The sequence below is a fragment of the Saccopteryx leptura genome, chromosome 9 (genome assembly GCF_036850995.1).
Source record: "Saccopteryx leptura isolate mSacLep1 chromosome 9, mSacLep1_pri_phased_curated, whole genome shotgun sequence".
In the NCBI taxonomy this organism is placed as follows: Eukaryota; Metazoa; Chordata; class Mammalia; order Chiroptera; family Emballonuridae; genus Saccopteryx; species Saccopteryx leptura.
This window is the reverse complement of record NC_089511.1, coordinates 37252220-37267755: the sequence shown is the minus strand read 5'-3', so window position 1 is coordinate 37267755 and position 15536 is coordinate 37252220. Positions and strand designations below refer to the sequence as shown.

The 15536-nt window shown below is 41.5% G+C and overlaps 1 protein-coding gene across 3 annotated transcripts in view; it reads left to right on the top strand.

Moving 5' to 3' along the window:
• Window positions 1–15536, top strand: part of CHST8 (carbohydrate sulfotransferase 8) — a 120993-nt gene that overhangs the window by 15129 nt on the left and 90328 nt on the right. The window contains exon 2 of one of the 3 annotated variants that reach the window (XM_066349552.1): window positions 15281–15357. The exons of the other annotated variants lie outside the window; for them this stretch is intronic. The gene's annotated coding sequence lies outside the window, so the exon portion shown is untranslated. The remainder of the gene's footprint in view (window positions 1–15280; window positions 15358–15536) is intronic. 3 annotated transcript variants of the gene reach the window in all.

Below are 15536 nucleotides of genomic sequence, written 5' to 3'. Positions count from 1 at the left end.
TTTTATTCTTTTACATGCACTAAAAGAAATATTTGGTCAGGTTTCAGATAAGATCCAATAGAAATACATTTGGATTGTGTTTCACTTATGGGTAAATAAAAGGTAAATTTGAGGATAAACTGATCTTTTACTTTATTGTGCCTTATCACATTGCATTTTCTGATCCATTTACTCAACAAATATTTATTGAGAACTAGCTGTGTGCCAGGCACTGTTCTAGGCACTGGGGGATGTATCAAGAAACAAAGCAGAGGAAGATCCCAGCCCCCACCAAGCCAACATGGTAGCTGCTTTGAAAAGCCAGGCAGCGTACAGGGGAATTGGCAATGTGGCGTAGGGGGAGGGTGGGCCTCATTGAAAAGTCAGAGAAGAGACTTAAGCAAAAATGATATCTGAGGGAAATGAGGGCATGGGCCACACAAATGCCCTAGGTCAGTGGGTCTCAACCTGGAACAGATGTGCCCCCCAAGGAGATCTGGCAACATCTGGGGTGCTACTGGCATCTAGTGGGTACAGACCAAGGATGCTGCTGAACATCTAATTATGCGGTGGCTCCCAACCTTTTTTGGGCTACGGACCGGTTTAATGTCAGAAAATATTTTCACGGACCGGCCTTTAGGGTGGGACGGATAAATGCACAAAATAAAATTATGCGACCGGCATAAAAACTGTGGTATTTTAAAATATTATATAATTGTCGAACTTATGAGACAAGCGTTAAGAGTGAGTCTTAGACGGATGTAACAGAGGGAATCTGGTCATTTGTTAAAATAAAACATCGTTCAGACTTAAATATAAGTAAAATGGAAATAATGTAAGTTATTTATTCTTTCTCTGCGGACCGGTACCAAATGGCCCAAGGACCAGTCACCGGTCCGCGGCCCGGGGGTTGGGGACCACTGTTACAATGCACAGGACAGTCCTTACAACAAAGAATTGTCTGGCCCCCAAATGTTAATAGTACTGAGGTTGAAAAATCCTAAACTAGGCAGAGATTTCCCAGGCAAAGGGGACTCTTTGTGGAAGGTCCTAAGGCAGGAGTGAGAAAGAGCAAAGAGGTGGAGAGGTGGGGGTGGGGAGTCTGGGAATGAGGCCACAGAACTGGGGGTGTCGGGGTGGGGGTTGGGGTGGAGAGGGCACATGATCTGGGCCTTGCCAGGCAGGGTAAGAAATCTGACTTCACTGCTGGTGAGGTGGGGAGTGACTGACTGCAGGGTTTTGAACAAAGGCGTGCCATGATAGAATGTCATTTTTAGAAGATCATGCTTTTCTTGCTACCATGATGAGGGGCAAAGAGAGCTGGCAGGCTGTCGCAGTGTGAGATGATGGTCTGGGCCAAATTGGTGGCAGTGATGTGGAGAGAATGGGTCAGATTCCAGATAGGTTTTGAAGGCAGAGCCAACAGAACTTCCTTATGGATTACATGAGGTGGGAGAGAAAGAAAGCTTTTGGTCTGAGCAACTAAAAGGATGGAGTTACCCACATGGAGATGGGAAAGGCAGTGAGTGGGCAAAACAGGTGTCGAAGGAGGTTTGGTTAAGGACATACTGTATTTGAGGTGTCCAGCATACATCCAACTGCAGATGTTGGGCATTTGGTTGCATATACCAGTCCCTAGGTACAGAGAGAGGTTAGAGCTGGAGACAGAACTTTCAGAGCTGTCAACACGACTTTTGAAGTCATACTATGGATTGAGGTCAGTAAGAGTGAGTGCACTTGTGTCAAATTCTGGTGGCCGCTTAGGTAAGATGAGGACCACGGACTGACCCATGGACTCAACACTGTGCCCTTGCAAGAGCAGCTCTGTCGAGTGGGGGGAAGCGGTCTGTGGGGGGATGGGAAGAGAGGAGATGGTGAGCCTGAGTAACTCATGTTTTGCTGCAAAAGAGAGCAAAAAAAACCCCAGAAAGATAGCAGCTGAGGGAAGAGGAGTTGAGGGGTTTTATTTTTGTTTTTTGTTTAGGATGCAGGAAATCACAGCATGTTTTTATTTGATGGGAGTGATCCAATAGAAGGTGCAAAACCATGTAGGTAGGACAGGAGGGGCCGCTGCAGCCAAGTCCCTAAGAAGGTATGAGAGCATCGGAGCTGGCAGCAGTGTGTGTGTGTGGGGGGGGGGGGGGCAGAGCATCGGAGCTGGCAGCAGTGTGTGTGTGGGGGGGGAGGCGGAGGGGGGCCCTAGAAGCACAGACACTCACCCTCTGGTCACAGCTGAGGAGGCAGAATAGAGGGTGCAGATGTGTTCATTGAAATCGGAAAGTCTCTCTCTCCCTCCCCCTCCTTTCTCTCTTTCTTTCTCACACACAGCTTTCTTGAGATATAACCACAGACAGCTCCATTCACACATTGAAAGTGAACAATTCGGTGGTTTTCAGTATATTCAGAGTTGTGAACCATCAACACAGTCGATCCCACATTTTCATCACCCCCTAGAGTGCTGTACATATTAGCAGTCACTCCCCAAGTATACCTTCCTGGTCCTAGGCAACCACTAATTTACTTTCTGTCTATATAAATTTGCTTATTCTGGACAATTTATATAAACAGAACCAGATAATATGTGGCCTTTTGGGCTTTTTTCACTCAGCAGAATGGTTGCTCTGCTCATCTATGTTGGGGCACTTCGTTCTTTTTTATGGCTGAACCATATTCCATCATAATGTAGGTGCGACATCTGTCATTTTATTCTCTGATCAGTTGATGGGCATCTGGGTCATTTCCACCTTTTGGCTATTATTAATGAAGCAGCTTTGTACACATTCGTGTACAAGTTTTTTGTGAACATATGTTTTCATTTCTTTTGGGAGTGGAAATCCTGGGTCACTTGGTAACTCTTTGTTTACTCTTTTGAGGACCTGCCACACTGTTTTCCAAAATGGCTGCACCATTTCTCATTCCCACCAGCAGTGGATGGGGGCTCTGACTTCCCCAATCCTTGCCAATCAATACTTGCTATTGTTTGTCCTTTTGATTATAGCCATCCTCGTGGGTGTGCAGTAGTATTTGATTTGCAGTTAGTACTTGATTTCATTGTGGTTTTGATCTGCACTTCCCTAATGATTAAAGATGTACGGCATTTTTTCATGTGCTTATTGGTCATTTGTATATTTTTAGAAAATGTCTCTTCAGATCCTTCGCCCATAAATTAATTTTTATAAATTGTTGAGTTGTAAGACTCTTTCATGTCTCTTGGGTACAAATTCCTTATCAGATATATGATTTGCAAATATTTTATCTCATTCTATGGGTTGCCTTATCAATTTCTTGATAGTGTCTTTTGCAGCACAAGTTTTTAGTTTTTTTGTTTGTTTGTTTTTACAGAGACAGGGAGAGAGCCAGAGAGAGGGATAGATAGGGACAGACAGACAGGAACGGAGAGAGATGAGAAGCATCAATTATCAGTTTTTCGTTGCGACACCTTAGTTGTTCATTGATTGCTTTCTCATATGTGCCTTGACCGTGGGCCTTCAGCAGACTGAGTAACCCCTTGCTCGAACCAACGACCTTGGGTCCAAGCTGGTGAGCTTTTGCTCAAACCAGATGAACCCACGCTCAAGCTGGCGACCTGCGGCTCTCGAACCAGGGTCTTCCGCATCCCAGTCTGACGGTCTATCCACTGCGCCACCGCCTGGTCAGTTTTTAGTTTTGATGAATTTCAATTTACTACTTTTTTCTTTTGTTGCTTGTGCTTTGGTATTGTGTCTAAAAATGTCTTGTCTAATCCAAGTTATGCAGATTTACTCCTTTATGCTTTTATTTATTTGTGTTATTTAATTTTTTTTTCTAATTGAATTGGCTCATGTTTCCTGGACAGCAGTAAATAGTAGCGGGTTTCCCCTACTATTTAAGTCTTTTTCTGACTTTAATGTTTTACCATTAATCACGATGCTGTTTATGAGATAAGATTTTTAGAACTTAAAAAAACACACAAAATATTCCATATTACTAGTGTTTATAAATAATTAATGACTCTACCTCCCCATGCCTGTTTATGAAGATAAACATGGTTTATCTCCATTGATCTATTGATGCAATAAATTATGTTAACAGATATTGTAATATCTAGCCATTTTGTAATGCATTTCTGGGATGAATCTTAATTTGCTGGGGTATATGATTATTTTATTATACTGCTTGTACAATAGCCAAAAGTTATATAATTTATTTTGTGATTCTTTGACCCATGAATCAGACTTTTAAACATTTCAAGAGCATGTTTTTCTTTCATTTCTAATCTTATTACATTGTAGCCAGAGATTGTGGTTCACATGCTATTGACTCTAATTTTAGTTGAGAATCACTTGTGTTCCATTATGTTTGAAATAATATATACTCTCTAATTGTTGGGTGTAGAATTCTATATCAATATGTATATATATTCTTTAGCTCAGTGGTGTAAATTGTATTGTTTGTATCTTCTATATCCTTAATTTTTTGACTGCTTAATTGATCCACTTCAGAGTGAGATGTGTTAAAATCTTCCAATATGTTTATCAATTTGTTGATTTTTCTTTGTAATTGTATCAACTTTTACTCTATATTTTTAAAAGTTATATTATTAGAGGCATATAGGTTAAAGATTGTTATATCTTCCTAGTGAATTATTTATATTTTCTTTGTGTACTAACTTTTTAAATCCCCATTTTGCCCCAAATTTTATTTTGCCTATTACTATTATAAAAACAGCCTTTTCTTTGTTTATATACTATACCTTTTTTTTTTTTTTTTTTATCTCTTGACTTTCAATTTTTCTGCATAATGTTTTAGATGTGTCTTTCAGGAAGTTTAACTTTTTTCATGGTTATTAATATATTTACATTCTTATTTCTGTTATAGTTTGAATTTTCTACTTTCATTGCTTTCTATATATTTTTAAAGTCTTTTCTGTTTTCTAAAGGATTGATTGTTCTTTGTTTTTAACTTCTTTGCTTAACATAGTATGAATTAAATCAAAATGTCTACCTTCCTAAAACACTTTAATTCTGATCATATTTCCATTCTGATCGTATTTCCAACTCATATCTTTTGTCTAATTTAATTACCAGATTTTTAATAAATTTCCCACGTTTTAAACTCATTCTTATTATTAGTATTTACAATCGAACATTATTTAGATTTACAGCTGCTTACTTACCACCTGTTTTGCTCACCTTTGTTGATTGTCTGATTGTCTTTCCTTGTCTCTGAGTTCCATTTCCAATTGCCTCACACAGCCTTTCAGTAGTTCTTTCAGGGAACACCTGTGTGGACCCTTTTGAGCTTTGTTCATTTAAATGCGATTTTGCCTTTAACGGTTGAGCTGGGTATAAAATTCTAGGATGATAGGATGGTAGTTCTTTTCCTTCAGCACTTTGAAGACCTCTCCCATTGTGTTCCAGTCCCTGCTGTTCCTCAGCGAAGCTTAGCGTTAGTCTCTCAGTCCTTTGTGGATAACGTCTTCCTCTCTAGTTTTTCCATTTTTTCTTTGTTTTGATATTCCTCAGCTTCACTCAGATATATCTGTCATATAATTTCTTTTCTTTTCTTTTTTTTGCTTGGAAGTTGAAGCAGTTATTTATTCAATCTTATGGCTCTCTTAAGTTCTGAAAAACTTTCAGTTATCATCTCTGCGAGTATTTCTTTTCTTTTATTCTCAACGTTATCCTTTGAGTTGCCAGTCACACGTGTGAGGGACAGTGTACATGGTGGTTAAGAATATGAACTTTGCAGATAGCTACCTGGATTTGACTTTACCTTTATGCTTTAATTAATAGGTGAGGGAAATTACTTTAACTCTCTGCTTCTCAGTTTTCTCATCCATAAATTGGGCATAATAATATTACCATACACTTAGGTTGTTGTGATAATTAAATGAGATAATATAATACAATATAAGGGGCTTAAATAGTTCCTGGCACATGGTCATCTCTATGTAAGTCCTAGTTAGTAGTGTTCCCTGGAACATTCCAGAGACCCTACACTGACACTGACGTGCCTGCCTCAAGGTCATTATTGTAAGTTTACTAGATCTTTGCTTCAGGATGACACTCTAACCAATCAAGCTATCCAGCCAAGGTGAATAACTCTATTTTTCATTTGTAGAAATTCTATTTAGAGCTTTCAAATATGCAGACTTGTTTTTGTAGTTTCCCATTCTCTCACTATGTTTAGTTTTTCTTTACTCACCTGATAATTTAAAATACAATTATATTGTCTTTTCAGGTTTTTCTTATCGCAGGTTCATGGAGTACTAGCTCTTTTGTTTGCTTATCAGCTGACTTTCCCTCACCCTCAACCATTTCCTTGAGCAGATTATAATTTCTCTATGATATTCTAAGAAAGTAAACATTATCCAATCTACTTTAAGACTGGTGAGTTAAAAAAAAAAAAAGGTAGCCCTGTGCTTCCTGAGTTGTAAAAGTATCGGAATTCTCACACCACCATATAAGTAGTGTAAATTTGGACTCCATAGCCATGGTACAGTCTTGAGATCCTGTTCTTTCTTGAAACTCCACCCCTCCTAAGATTTCTTTGTATTTCCCCAGATGGGTTGAGTTCTCCTGTCCCCATTGGAAATGGATCCCTGGAATGGAAGAGCCTGAGCTTTGTGCCAGAGCTCAGTCCAGCTCCTCGCTCAGGAGAGCCCGGGCTGTACCTCCTGCCCCCGAGGGACACCAATGCAGGGCGCTGGCCTTGGCAGTCTGCCAGCTGTAGTTCAGCATCTCTGGGGCACCAGCTGACAGATTATCACTGCAGCTCTCACATCTCTTCATTGTTGGCACCTAAGGATTTTTTTTTTCTTTCCTTCAAGCTCAATTATATATTTAATTATTTTATATTGTATTTTATCCAACATTTCCATGCATTTGGAGCTAGGGGTAGTGATGGTGGGGGGCTCTGTGTGTCTGCCATGATCTTTTATTTAGGATTTTGATGTCTAGAGTGACAAGCAAGATTAGTGTGTGATTTTATTTGTGTTTCATCTTTGGCAGGTTTTGGTACCAGGGTTATGTGTTATTCATAAAATTAATTAGGAAGTTTTTCTTCTTTCTTTATCCTCTGGAACATTTTAAGTAGCATAGAAAATTTCTGCCCCTTGATGGTTTGGAGTTTCCCAGTGAAATCTGTCTGAGGACAACGCCTCTGGGGGAAAATGATTGTTTTCCAAAGGTTTTCTATTCAGCTTTTCTGCTTCTTAAATGAGTTTGCATAACTTCTGCTTCCCTAGACTATCATACATTTAATCAAGATTTTAAAATTTATTAGCATAGAATTCCACATGGTATTCTTATATTTTAATAATTGCTTTGCATCTCTGGTTATATCTCTTTCTCATTAATGTTGCTTTTCTCTCTCTCTCTTTTTCATGATTAGACTTTACCAGAAGTTGTATATTTTATTGGCCTTTTCTAAGACACAGTTGTTGAATTTATTTATTCATCCTAGTATTAAACTCTTAAAAATCTGTACTTCTTCCTTTCATCTTTAATCCCTTCTTTAAGGTTTAATGCAGGGGTCCCCAAACTACGGCCCCGCGGGCCACATGCGGCCCCCTGAGGCCATTTATCCGGCCCCCACCGCACTTCTGGAAGGGGCACCTCTTTCATTGGTGGTCAGTGAGAGGAGCATAGTTCCCATTAAAATATTGGTCAGTTTGTTGATTTAAATTTACTTGTTCTTTATTTTAAATATTGTATTTGTTCCTGTTTTGTTTTTTTACTTTAAAATAAGATATGTGTAGTGTGCATAGGAATTTGTTCATAGTTTTTTTTATAGTCCGGCCCTCCAACGGTCTGAGGGACAGTGAACTGGCCCCCTGTGTAAAAAGTTTGGGGACCCCTGGTTTAATGTGTTGCCCTGGCAGGGTGGCTTGATTGGTTGGGGGGCTGTCCTGACGATAGGGTTGTGGGTTTGGTCTCCTGGGGCTCATGCAGGACTCAGCCAGCAAATGCGTGATTGGGTGGAATGTTGGGTCAATGTCTCTCTCTTTCTCAAGTCAATCAATCAATACAATTTAAAGATTTATTATCTTGCTCTTTTTCTAATGTTTAAGTTGAATGTCCAAGGCATTTATTTTCTATTTCCTTAAAAATAAAATAGCAATAAAATTTCTTCTGAATACTGTTCTGGACACATTCCATAAGTTTTGGTGTGCATAAGTTGTCATTATTATAATTTTTCATACTGTAAAATTGCTACTTTTATTTCCTTTTTGATTTTAGAGAGGTGTTCAGGAGCATATTTTAAAGCTTTTTATTTTTCCTTTGGTTATGAATTTCTATATTATATCCCATACATTTTTTTTAAAACTCCCATATTTTCATGAAAAATAAAATGATGCTGATGTAATGCACACTGTTATTTTTTGTACCACTAAGAAGGGGAGAAAAACACTGCTAGTTAAATAAACTAACATTCCATCAAGTGTAAGATGTATCCTGGCTTCAGAGATGATGAGAAAAAAGTACATCTTAGAATGTATGAAATATGGAGTTTATTTATCATTCATTTGAAATTTAAGTATGTGTGGTAAGAGGATGTGATCTGTATTATATTAGTTCCTTACAATAGATTATAACCTGGTATGTGGTTAGTTTTTGCAAGTGTTTTACATATACTTGAACATAACGTATCTTCTCTGTTCGCTGGCTATAGAAATATATATATTCACACCCACACATATTTCTGCACATTCTCTATATACACACACTTACATGCATATATAAAATTAGTCTTGAATCTGCTTTTCAGATTTTCTATATGCTTGTTAATTTTTTCTATCAGCTTAATCTTTCCATTTCTGAAACCTGCTAAAATCTTCCACTTTAATGGTGGATTGGTAAATTTCCCTTGTGATTGCCGCTTTTTGCTTTATTCTGAGGTTCCAATGTTAGATGCCTACATGTTCCTAGTTTTTATAATTTTTTTTTAAATTTTCTTTTTCTCATTATATTTATTGTATTGCTCCTTACCCCTATTAATTACTTTTTCCCCCTGAAATCAATATCACCATGTCAGCTTTCCATTGGTTAATACTTAACTGGCATTCCAGTTTCCATTCCCTATTTCCAGCCTTTCTCCGTTGCTTTCAAAAGGGTTTTATTTTTTTCCCTCACCAAGATCGATGGTCTTCATCTGGCAAGCAGTAGCCTCTCTGTGTGTACAAGCACCTGTTTGTGAAAGTGGCAGAGACCATGAGGTAGGACCGACTGGGGAACCTGCACGTTTGGGTCTGAAACCCAGCTCTGCTCTCTACCAGCTGTGGACATTATCCACATTTCTTAACCTCCTGGGGCCTCAGTTACCCCATCTATAAAATGGGATAATAGCAGTACCTAGCTCGTGTGTTTATTTTGAGGATTAAATAAGCTAATACATGTAAAATGTTTAGACCATGGCCTGGTATACAGTGAACATCACTAAGTGTTAGATGAGCTTAACCCCTTAATCTTTATTGTCTTCACTAATATTTTAGCTTTATTTCCATCATTTTACTTATGGCTTCTGTTTACTTACCTTTCTTGTGCTCAGTCAAATCAATACATTTTCCCCCTTCTGTTGATTTGAAAACTAGATTTTCTCTGATCAATCAGTTGAGAGTATCCTTAAAGTGTTAACATACATATTTAACTATAAATTTTTTAGCAAGTCTAAAGTTTCCCCTGTCATCTTTTGAAATAATCAAGAATCTTTGCATGTGAGACTGCACCCTACATATTCCCTCCCTCCACCTTCCTACTTGTTATACTGTTCGTCAAGGATTTTCTTCTATCTTGGTACAAAAAAATGCATTATTAATATGTAGAGTCAATAGCTACTTAAATTTACTAACAATTTTACCAGTATTCATGGTTTTTAAATCCTGCTCATTCTCTCTGGGTTCATTTTTCTTGCAGAAATGTATCCTTTAGTAATTCTTTTATTTTAGGTGGCAAGACGTCTTTATTCTTGAATAATTGAATAGAAGGACCTTTATTTTCCTACAGTATTTACTAAAAAAATGATATTCCTCCACTGTCTTCAGTGCATCTCTTAAAGTTAAGATGTCTGCTGTTGGTCTAATTGTTGTAATTAATGTCTTTTCTTTCTGGTAAAATTTAAGATTTGGGGTGGGGGCTTTTGGTATTCCAGAGTTTTACCAAGATAGGTAAATTAAAATTTTTTTCCCTGTGTGTATATTCTCAGTGTAAAAAATCATGTTTCTTCAATTTCAGAACATTCTCAGCCATATCTCCTCAAGTTATTGCTTTTTCTCCCAGTATCTCATTCTTCTCTTCTGTATTAGATGAACAGGGTGATTTAAAAAAGAAAAAATAATTGCGTAGGATTCCAAAAATTAAACATTCTTCTACTGATAGGAATTTACATTTTACCAACTTTTTTCTATTAAAAACAATGTTATAGCCAACATTTTAATCCCTCTCTTTTTTGTTAGATTCTGTTTTTATTGTATTATGGTTAGGTAATGACTTCTATTGAGAGTTTTTTTCTATAGTCTAATATAAGCCCATTTTTCTAAATAATCCATGAAAGATTGAGAAAACTGAACTGTTTGCTGAGCACAAATGTGTGAGAGGGAGCATCAGATTTTTATTACTGAAATCTTTAATATTCTCACTTAATTTTGTTTGTGTAGTTTGTTCATGTGAAAAGTGTTAACACCTTAACGACTGGGGGTTTGTTGAAACTGTTGCCTTATTCATTTATTTTATAGATGCCGAAGCTACGTTGTGAGACATATTGGTGCCTATCTTGGAGGTCACTGCACAGTGCTGACCCCTGACATCCCCTGAAGGCTTCATGGACCTCCTTTGTAACACTTGGGCTCTAGCCAGTGCCCTGATGTCTGAGTGGCTGCCTCGTTGCCCCCGTTGCCTGCCTGGCATGTGTCCTCTGCACTGGGCTTGCAGTAATTCCTGGCAGTGCCTGGTTTGTTGCCACACCTTGAGTAGTGGCAACAAACTCCATGGATACAGGCTCCACCCCCATTCCATTTTTACGTTTGTTTAATCCTTTCCATGAAAATTGGAAGGGAGAGAAATTAGAAAAACGATGCTTGTTATTCTTAAGTCAAAAGTCCCTTTCCTCTGACAGCTGCTCTTTCTTCTAGGCATGAAAGTTCTTTCTCTTTCTTACTCAGCTTTATTCCCTTCCTTAGCTCCAGCCTCCCCGTGTGCAGGAAGGAATGTTTCCAGCACCTCTGGCCCCTCTGCTGATGGATATTAATGAATAGCCCACAGTGAGTGTCCCTGAACACCTGTGACGAGCCCAGCACTGGGTTGGGTGCATTACCATGTGATCTCATTAAGCTCTCACAATAAAGCCCTTAGAACTGCTAATGAGGAGGAGCCTGAGGTTAAGCACCATGTGCAAGGGTCACCCAGCCGACTTCTGGCCCGAGAGGATAGTTCCTCTCTTCCTTATGAATTTCAGCTGGAGCAGAGCTCAGCATGCTCTGGGACTTCTTTCTCTTTCCCCAAGGGAGGGTTTGTGGGGTTCTTTGCGTGAGAGACAGCTTGGCTTCTCACGGTGGGTCCATCAGGAGAGAGGCAATGCCCACTGCCCAGCCACATTCTGCCCTGCAGCCTGCCCTGCCCCTGCCCCAGCTCCCTGTGAGACCCCTGCTCCTTTGGAGGGATGTTTATCCAGTGCCACTCAGGCTGCCTGGGGGGGGGGGAGGAGTGCGTAGTCAGAACAGCTGCCTCCCACAGATCTGCTTTTCACCAGCAGCCAGAGTCCGTCATTTTAAACAGAAATTGCCACAAGTTCTTGCCGGACCCATCAGACCTTTGCCAGAGGTGTCCCCCTCTTACCTGCCTCGCCCCTCCTTCAGTTTCTCATCCCGTGCCCTGGGCACCGGGCCTTCCCTTGCACAGACCCCGGTCACACACCATAGTCCCTTGCTGCGGGACTTTGTTTGCCACGCTGGGAACTCTGTGAGGGTGATATATACAGGCTGGCACATAGTAGGTGCGGTGCTCGGCGAGGGTTTTGAGACAAAGGGATGAGGTGAAGGGAGGGGAGATGGTGAAGGCTGAGGGAAGAGGAGGAGGTAGAAAGGTGAGGGGTGGTCTGGAGCCAAGCTCTGGGCTCTGCCAGTTCTGAACGCCCACTTTTGCTGCACTGTTCCCAGCGGGCGCCAGCTCTGAATGCCTGTTTAAGTCACTCCACGAAGCTCAGCTTCTCAATCTGTTTTGTATTTGCAAGGGCCAGATTCATCTTCCTTTTTTAAAAGTCAGGTTTCTGAAACAGTCATTTAAATTCACAATGATTCTTCTTTCAAATAGCTTCTTTGAATGGGGCGTTTGGAGCCGCGGATCTTAAGGACTCTGCCAGGAGACTCTGAGGGTCATGCAAAGACTCCTTGACAGTGTGCTCGTGGTCGATGACAAGCGGCTCCCAGGTTGGGGGCTAGCTTCAAATAAATGCTGTGTGTGCCAGGGGCCTGCAGTCCGTCTGCTGAAAAGTCACATTCCGAGGTGACCTGTGGACATTGGATCCTCTTTCCTGGGAAGAAAGAGAGCTAGTCTAGTGGCCATCCAGATGTTTATCTGCACTGAGATTAGACATTGCAACACCCACACCTGGGAATACTCTGGACAGTTAAAAAGCATGAGGTAGATCTGTATGTACTGCCTGGGAAACACGACCAAAAAGTATTGTTAAGTGAAAAAGCAAACTGTGAACAATATGTACATATATACCATTTATGGCTAAAAACTACATACATGCAAGAAAGCTACAACTGGATATTCACTGTTTACGTAGTTGTAAGTACCTACCTTGAAGGAAGTCTGGACTGGATTGAGTGGCTTTCAAAGGGATCTTTGCTTTAATTGCATTGTTTGAAGTTTTTGCCTATGAGAATGTATTCCTGTGTATATGTGTAATTTAAAGGACCGTATGGTTTAGGATTGGAAATCTATAGGACCTACCCTGAGCTTCTGGGATTTTCATTTTTCTTTCTCTGAGTGATAATTCTTCTCTTGAATGACTTATTCAATGTTTACTGGACATCCCAAAACGTTTTCTGACTGATGCTCTATATAGAAACTATATTTGTAGTTTAGGTCAGAGGTAGCAAACTTCCTCTTAAGAGACCAGATCATAAGTATTTTAGGTTTTGTGGCCCAAACGGTCTCTGCTGAAACTGCTCAACTCTGCCATCGTAATGTGAAGCAGCCATAGAGAATATGAAAATGAATGAACGTGACTGTGTCCCAATAACACTTTATTTACAGAAACAGGTGGCCAGTAGGCTTTGACCTATGGGCCATAACTGGCTGGCCCCTAGGGGTTTAATTGATCCTTAGGGCATAGACAGATATAAAATAGAGAAAAACGGCAAATGGAAATATTTTAGGAATTTAATCAGAACTGTCATGTTGAAAGGATTGTTTTAGAATCTGCAAAACTGAAAGAAAAAAAAAAAAAGCATTGCTGTTCTCAAGTACTGGCTTCTTGCAGCTAGCTGGGCCAGGGTGAGGCTGGGCTGTCAGAACCCAGGAGAAAGGCCCTGTGAGGACCGTGCCCTCTGTGGCTCTGTGGGGAGCAGGCCCTCTGGAAGGGGCTCTGGTAGTTTCCTGATCCTGTGCGAGTCTGTGAGGGGCCTGAGCTTGCACATGGTTGGCACTCAGTACACCTTGATGACGTGACCAGGGCTCCGAGTGACCCGCCCAGCCCTGGGGGACAGTGGACAAGGTCAGACTTGGGGCAGAGGAGTGACATCCTTAGGTTTGGGGAGAGACTAGTGGCGTCCCTGTGGCTGGATGTTGAGAGCCAAGTCTCTCCCCGGGCCCAGCCTCAGCCTGCTGGGTGGGGTGTCAGAACCACTCTGCCTGCTCCGCTTGGTCAGGGTCAGATGGAGGCTGAGGTCAAGGGCTGTGGGCTGCAGGACAGGCAGGACCCACTAACCCCAGCCCTGTAGGCCATGTTTTCTAGACACGTGGCTGCAGATAAACACTCGTGTCTAGGACTGAGCACCTCACCCCCGCCCTCGTTACCAGGGGGTCAGGGACCCCTAGAGTGTGTGTGTTTTCTCTCCTTCACCTCCACCAGCCATAGCCCTTCATGCTGAACAAGCACGGGGTGTGTGTGCTCCAGAGGGCACATGGGCGTGCACATACCTGCAGATGGGCACGGCAGGGGAACAGAGACCGCTGAGGACCAACAGTCTCTCCGCCCAGCCTCATGAGGAGGATTCTCCTCATTTCCTGGGTCTCTCTCTGTGGTCAGGGTAGTAAGAAGAAGAAAGGCAATCCTGGTCCTCGAAGGAGGGGAGGACAAGGCTACCCAGGGAAGAGCAAAGTTCTCACAGCTGAGAAAAGAAAGGCGTGGAAGGTGAGGGGAGCGGACAGACCAAGCCCCGAGCCCGGAGGCTGCGTGTGAGGGGACAGGGAGGCAGGGAACCGATCCCACACTAGAAGGAGAGGGGACTCTAACAAGTAGCGGGGTGTGACCAGTAGGATTTTGTTATCCCAGTGAGTTTTAAGAATAGATTTAGTTAGAGATTGGTTATTAAGTGGGTATTTTTCTGAAAGAGACCTCAGGGATGCTAAAGCCAGTCTTGGGCTAGGCCCTATGCAGTCACAGGGGTGTGTGTGTGTGTGCATTGCACACATCTTGGTTTGGGCACCCCAAGTCTAGCCCAAATGACTGCAGCCACCATTATTTCACCTTGAAGAATGGGATTCAGAGGAGGAGGGATGAAGGGGCTGTTCATTTTGTCTGTGTCCTGGCCAACAATGCCAGCCTTGTGTGGGTGTCACCCAGAGCCCCTTCCTGGGCCTGGGCCTGGCTGTGGGCAGGGTGGTGGGGAAACAACGTGGCAGAGAGCCTTGGTGCAATGCCCACGGGGAACTTCCTCCCCACCGGGAGCCAGAGCCCGTTCGCACCTTGGCACGGCCTGAAGGCTGGCACTGGCTCTGTTTGGTAACATCCCAGCAGTCGGCCGCCTCGTCTCTATTTCGGTTCTGGACACCGCCACTTCTTTCTGCACCTTTCAAAAAGTGTTCCTTCCTTCTGGAAGGCCAAGGTGCCAGCTCCCCCAGTTCCTTCCCATTTTGGTAAACTAAGGAACAAATGGTGCCAAATTGTTCTCATCTCTTTCACAAGATTATTCGTAACCAGCTTATTTTCTTTCCTTCCATCAAACGAGTGCATTAAAACTAAAATCATTATCCGAGGCACAGATGACGCTGCCCTTCATAATTATATCTTCTTAATTGGCATCTGAGGGCCCGGCTCATTTTAATGCCTATTGGAAAATGCCTCAGACACATTTAATTTTTTTTTTTTTTAGGTTTAAAGGTCAACAAGAATACCTTCCCTTAATTTGACAAGCATGCAAGAAATAATGCAATGCTGGTTTATGTTCAGGTAATGCACAAATAAATCTATAAATCAAGCTGGGGGAATATTAAATGATGCCGTATCGGAACCATCTGCCTTCATTCTCAGAAGAATCGATACCACAAAGAAAGCACCGAAGATGTAGTGATTTATGCTCTTGTGTCGGGGGAGAAATATTGGCCATTTTTAGAGTCACTTCATATCAT